Source organism: Paramormyrops kingsleyae, chromosome 10 (assembly GCF_048594095.1).
Source record: "Paramormyrops kingsleyae isolate MSU_618 chromosome 10, PKINGS_0.4, whole genome shotgun sequence".
NCBI classification, from domain to species: Eukaryota; Metazoa; Chordata; class Actinopteri; order Osteoglossiformes; family Mormyridae; genus Paramormyrops; species Paramormyrops kingsleyae.
In genome coordinates this window covers 35,543,736-35,549,481 of record NC_132806.1, presented here as the reverse complement: position 1 = coordinate 35,549,481, position 5,746 = coordinate 35,543,736, and positions in this window count along the sequence as shown.

Sequence of the window (5,746 nt, the reverse complement as noted above, 5' to 3'; positions counted from 1 at the left end):
ATCGTCGGCTTATAAACCCGACCGACCAGATGCCTCTCCTCTGCAGCTGCTTGCAAATATTCCTGTATCCATCTGATTGGCTGAGGTCACCTGCACCGGGGCACAGGAGGCACGGAGAGGGTAAAAACCAAAATGCGACCCAGCCAATCTCATCCCCTCAGTGTAGCTGTGCCCTGGTGTGCCACTGGCAACATTTAAGAAATTCACAATCAATTTGCATTTTTGCCACCAGACCTAAAAAATACAAATACATAAGGTAATACATGAATTTGGCATCCCAGCCAGTGAGATAACTTAACCACACTGCAATAGGGGTGATGGGGGCGTGACCTAGACATGAGCGGCCGAAATTCAAAAGGGGGCGTGGACCAGACATGAGTGGCTGAAAAACAAACGGGGGCGTGGCCCAGACATGAGTGTACGAAATTCAAACAGGGGCGTGGCCCAGACATGAGTGTACGAGATTCAAACAGGGGCGTGGCCCAGACATGAGCGGCCGAAATTCGAACAGCAAACAAGACCTTGTTTCTGTGTGCCTGAAATTATCAAGGAGCCCGTGCTGTAACAGCATATCCTGCCCACTTTCAGCAAGTCGCAGTGAGAAGCGAGATTGATGTCACCAGGCACTGGCTCCCAGTGACTTTAACTGCAAGGAACTTTGCTTTTACATGACTGATAAATTATGCATGAGAAATGCAAAGACAATAACTATCAACTGCAGTAACGGCGCAAATTTAACCTGAAAGCCATCTTGAGGAAAATGTTTTTATTAAATAAAGGAAAAAAAATGGCCAGAAAATTCCTCCCCTGAGGAAGTAAATGGAAAATAAGATTTTAAATAACTTAAAAATGATTGAACAATAAGAATACAAGTGAATTAATCAGCGGATGGTAAGCAACGGAGATGCTGACAGGGTGACACCACATCCCGGCCACTGTTGACAGCTACGCAAAGCTGCCTCCCTCTTCGCAGCCATCCTCAGCGAGCTCCAGCTAATTCTGATTAATTATAACTATGGGGAGGGGATGATATGACATTTGAATTTGTGTCTGAAAACCTGAGATATGCAAAGGTCACAGGGATGGATTGAGAAAGGAAAACAGATATTTGAAAACTCACTAGTAATTAATTACTTAAAGTAATATAAGCAGCAATAGTAGTCTGTGTCCCACGCAAAGCTCAATATTCACTACTGCCTCAGATAAGGGCTGTTTCCTGAAATAATAAAAGCACAAATAACAAATGAAAAGAGAGATCATATTCTGTTGATTGAATAATTAAAAGAACCTATCTATGGTGTTATATTTTGGGAAGCCTGCGTGTTTAGTTAGACAGAACCGGCGGTAGTTTGAGTAACTACTGCTAAACACTGCCTCTCACTCTGATTCTCCGGGGATCACGAGCCAGAGGCTAAAAAGGACAGAGGCTTTCAGTATCCATGAGATTCCCTTCATGAGAAAAAAGGAAAAGGTGTGACAAAGGAACAGGTGATCTGACAGGCAGTGCTACCAGCCAATCACTTGTCATCCTGCATCACCAAGGCAAGTGACACTGGCGGAACTGATTTTAGACTCAAGAGAATAGGTTCAGGAATGTTTTTATGGGAAACGCACTTTGAGATCCACTTCACATAAGCAGGCTGACACACACAGACACAGTAAATATTTTTCTATCATTGTGGGGACTCTCCATTCATTTCTATAGGCACCTACCCTAACCCTAATTATGATAACCCTCACGCTTACCTGGGCCTAACCTTGACCTTTGACCTTGTCTTTTGGCATTTTTGTTTTTTAATTACGGTAACGGATTTTTATCAAATTGAGTTTCCCTTGTGGGGACTGAAAAAATGGCCCGACAATGTCAAAATAGCAGGTTTTTTATCACATTTTGGGAATACTTGGTCCACATAATGTAATATGTACATGACACACACACACACGCTGCATTTTCATCTTTTACAGAAACCCACTTCAAGTCAAATAATTTCTTGGTGTACCCAACCTGCCTCAAAATAGGCAAAAATTATTATAATGGTGTTTAAGACACCCGCTTCCCACGACTATCCAGCACATGGGAAAGTGAGCTTTGTCCTGAGGAGAGATCTGCGGAGGGCTGACATTCTCCATGAGGATGCCTGCCTCGCCGGGCTCGGTGTGTGTGCCATAGTGACACCGTTGGTGTGACGAGCTTGGAGCAGCTGCCGCCACACGGGTGCCACAACAGTGATAGCGGCTCTCAAATGCCAAAGCCCAGCCCTTGCGATCCACTCTTCACCCCAGTAACACAAATCTGTCAGCCTGCTTCCTCCTGTATACTGTCACAGACACACACAGACACAGACACACACACACACACACACACACACATAGACACAGACACAGACACACACACACACACACACACATAGACACAGACACATGCACACACACACGCACGCACGACTCATTGACCACGAGGCAGACGGGAAGAATGGATATTTTCCAGATGTGTGAGACACCATCCATCTTAATTACTCGCTCTCTGGGGCACAGAAACATTCCACTGAGAATGTGCTCGGGAAGTGGGGGTGGGGGGGGGGGGTGTGGGGCTGGCATATGGGGAGTGGGGGCGAGGGGGGAAGAACTACGGTGCTGATCACCACCTGACACGCTCAGCTTCCACTTGCACCTGGCCAAGCAGTTCGGAGACACCGCTCGCCATGTTTGGCAGGACGCACTCCGATCTCGCACCCCTCTGCCGCCTCGCCCAATGACTCACGGGCAGCTTGACAGCACATGTCACGGGCATGTGCTTGTCGTAAAATCAAAGACACGGTGAAATGCATGAAAGAAAGCGTGACTCAGAGTGGGACTGGATTTCATCACCCTTTTTGGATTTCATCGCGGAGTTCAGCCGATTTTGCCAGTCTTTTATCTGACCTTGGGGCCGGGCTTCAGAATACAGAATATTCCCTGCTAATTCCCCCCAGGATGGATAAAAGTTCCCATTTATGTTTTTTTTCTGAAGGCCACAGCTGCCCATCGATCAGTCAAAATGCGTTCAGCACATGTAAAGCGAGTCACCAAAAGGCTCATCACAGGTGATTCTCTGCATGTGTAGAAAGGTGGGGGGTCACATCTAACCATGTCTGTTTACATGTTGCCATACATAATTTTTCAGACAGACCCTAACCCCCACTCCAAGCCTAACCCTCTTTTGCTTCCTGCGCCTTGTGCCAGACCTACTCAACATGCCAAACGTTGGGCCGGGCCGGGTGGGGCGCTCATATCACAGCCCCCACGCTGCTGGGGGAGCAGGGGAAAATAAACGGAAGATGGAGAATTGGGCCAGTAGAGTTTTTATGGTCTCCAGTTATGTAGGTCAGCTTTATACTTCGGAAAGAAAAATGTGCACATCTCATACAGTGATACATGTATCCCCCACGGACGCCTCAGAAGTCACCCCCCTCCTCTTATTGTTTTTGCTGATATTACAGCATATGCGATCTCGCACTCACTGCACACTGTCAGAGATAATAATAACAGACAAGACGCTGGGCATCCCGCGATCTTGGCTGGCTTCCTCTCGTGTTCTGCATCACTCTTCCAATCAAAGCTCTTATACTCCTATGTACCTCAACATACACTGTATATAAATGCAATGCTATTATACCAGCACCTACACGGCTCAGAAAACTGTATAATGTTGGGATATCTGCATATTCATATGTATCTATCAAATGAATGGGTTAAATAGTTGCTCAGACGGACAGATGTTTAGTAGGCTGGACGCAGCTTCCAGAAAGGCGCCTCCTCCTACTCTCTGCGCAGCCTGTTTTACTCACAGACTGGTCACTGCAGGATGAAAGCAGCCCAGTGACATGGCAGAACTGGAGTCTTTGTTCACCAACAGCTCTGCCCTATCATATGCTCCACCCCCATCCTATGCTCCGCCCCCATCCTATGCCCCTCCCATTTAGGCAGCAGATCATTTTTAGGTGCACCTGTAATGGATGCATGAACACACACACACATTTATATTCATGCCTCTGTGGGGACCTTCTATTCATTTCTATGGGTTAATCTCTAATCCCAACAATGACGACCTTAACCCCTACCCAGTCTTAACCTTAACCATAAGTAACCAGACAAAATACAAGACTTCAGGCATTTTTAGTTTTTTGATTGCAGTGACCGATATTAATAAAATTGAGTTTCCCCTTATGGGAACTGTGAAATGGCTGTATGTGTATAGAATACCAAATGTATGTGAGAGAAAGCAGGAGACAGTCCTAACTATTTAGCCTTTTATTTAGCTGTAAATAATATGACACTTTATTGATCTCTTTTTGCCTGCCCCATCTTGCTCTATACGCACACGTATAGCTGAGGGCGAGCTTGGCAGCGAAGAGCAGCTGATTGCCGTGGTGCCCATAGAGCCAGGGGTGAAGGACTTCGCCTTACAGCCCACAGCCGAAACTCTTCGAACCGCGACCGTCTGATCGCAGGCAGATTCTTAGCCCTGCAGAAATGGAAATTAAATGAAGTGTGTAAAAGTAAAATGATGGCTTATATTTTTTTCAAAATCTGGGGTGGGGGGGGGGGGGGACATTCTGAGATCCCGTGTTTTTAGGGGCATTCTGAGATTTCTTGGAGCAAACAAAACACAAAAACTCAGAGGTATTAGGCAAATACAGGACTTCTTATACGTGCAGCATGATTATTTGAAAATATCTGCGTTGCATACTTGATAAATGTATAACAGTACCGTGTGTCACTGCATCCAAAATGACTGCAAATAAGCCGTAAAATAAGGACATTAAATATGGATTCCATTGTTGTGCGTGATAAGGCTTTCCTTCCATGTTTTCTTAAACACAAAAAGTGATAATGAAAGTATGCTCAGGCCCAGCAGGTTAAGTGCTATGTGAGTGCAGACCACACTGGAGGGGGCAATCTTGGGCATGGTACAAGGCAACTGCGCTAAGTGTGAGTACGCACTTAAACAGAATCTTCAAGTACAATACATATAAGCAAACCAAATTCAGTTCAATTCTGAATAAACAGAAAGATATTTTCGGCACACTATTAATTTTCTATTACAATTTTCATTACAAAAAGGGTAAAAATAATATGCAACCCCACAGTAATTTAAAACACCTGTGATGTCACACCATCTGTGTCAGGGCTCTGCTGTCTATTATAGGAAAAATGCAAAGTACCTGATTTAGCACAGGAGTAAATAAACTGTTCAATCTAAAAGCTAGCTAGTCTAGTTGCACCATGAATTATGGAAAACTCGCTGCATTGCAATAGAGCTGCAGTCAAGTAAGTTAATGGCGACTCCCAGCAACATGTATACACTAACACACGCATTCTATGTGCTGTGATGCAGGGATCCACAAGAACAACAGCACGGTGCTGAAACTGGGACATCACAGGAAAGAGGGGAATTTGTCTCAGGTGGATTACGCTAAAATCTAAATGGACATGGAAGAAGCGAAACCCCAGGGGAGGCAGAGAAAGGCAGGGGGCAGGCAAAGTGGGCAGGGGGGCGAGCAGCGGGCAAGCATGGTGTTCTGAAGGTTTGGGGCTGCATGAGCCATAAGCTTAACAATCGACAGCCGGCAGAGAAATCAAGTCTGGGTGTAGCGGCCATGTTGCAGGACAGGGGGAATGGAAAGCTCTGCACCACCCTCCTCAACTCACTGCCATGCCAGCCCCCGTGTACCAGGACAGGAGGAATGGAAAGCTCTGCACCACC